At 43.4% G+C, this 753-nt stretch overlaps 1 non-coding gene across 1 annotated transcript; it reads left to right on the forward strand.

The window, feature by feature from the left end:
- Nucleotides 1-262: 262 nt before the first annotated feature.
- Nucleotides 263-333, forward strand: TRNAG-CCC (transfer RNA glycine (anticodon CCC)). Its single transcript has one exon. It is a non-coding gene; the product is annotated as a tRNA-Gly (tRNA).
- Nucleotides 334-753: the final 420 nt, after the last annotated feature.

Consider the following 753-nt stretch of genomic DNA (forward strand, 5'->3'; position numbering starts at 1 on the left):
TCTGAGTTGAAACTGACTCGAAGGTACCTAACAGTAACAACAGTATTAAAGCTGGGGAGTGCCTGGGTGGTGCAAAGGGTTAACAAGCTAGGCTGCTAACGGGAAGGTTACTGGTTCCAGTCCACCCAGAGGCACCTCAGAAGAAAGAACTGGAAACCTACCACTGAAAACCCTATGGGGCGCGTTCTACTCTGACACACGTGGTCACCATGAGTCAGAGTCAACTCAATGGCAACTGGTACTGCTACTAAAGCTGGATGAAGCATTGGTGGTTCAGTGGTAGAATTCTTGCCTCCCATGCAGAAGACCCAGGTTCAATTCCCAGCCAGTGCACCTTATGCACAGCCACCACCCATCTGTCAGTGGAGGCTTGGGTGTTATTGTGGTGCTAAACAGGTTTCAGCGGAGCTTCCAGACAAAGAAAGACAAGGAAGAAAGTCCTGGTGATCTGCTTCTGAAAAATCAGCCAGTGAAAACCCTATGGATCACAATGAAGCATTGTCCCATCCATGACCCCGGCACACAGTTTCTCCTATTTTTTTTTTATTTTTGTTTTTTATTGTACTTTAGGTGAATGTTTATGGAACAAATAGTTTCTCATTAAACAGTCAGTACACATATTATTTTATGACATTGGTTAACAACCCCATGACATGTCAACCCTCTCCCTTCTCGACCTTTTTTTTTTTTTTGGTGAAAATATACATAGCCAAAGATACAACATTTCAAAAATTTCTGCATGCACAATTCAGT

Source organism: Trichechus manatus, unplaced genomic scaffold (genome assembly GCF_000243295.1).
Source record: "Trichechus manatus latirostris isolate Lorelei unplaced genomic scaffold, TriManLat1.0 scaffold00087, whole genome shotgun sequence".
Taxonomy (NCBI): Eukaryota; Metazoa; Chordata; class Mammalia; order Sirenia; family Trichechidae; genus Trichechus; species Trichechus manatus.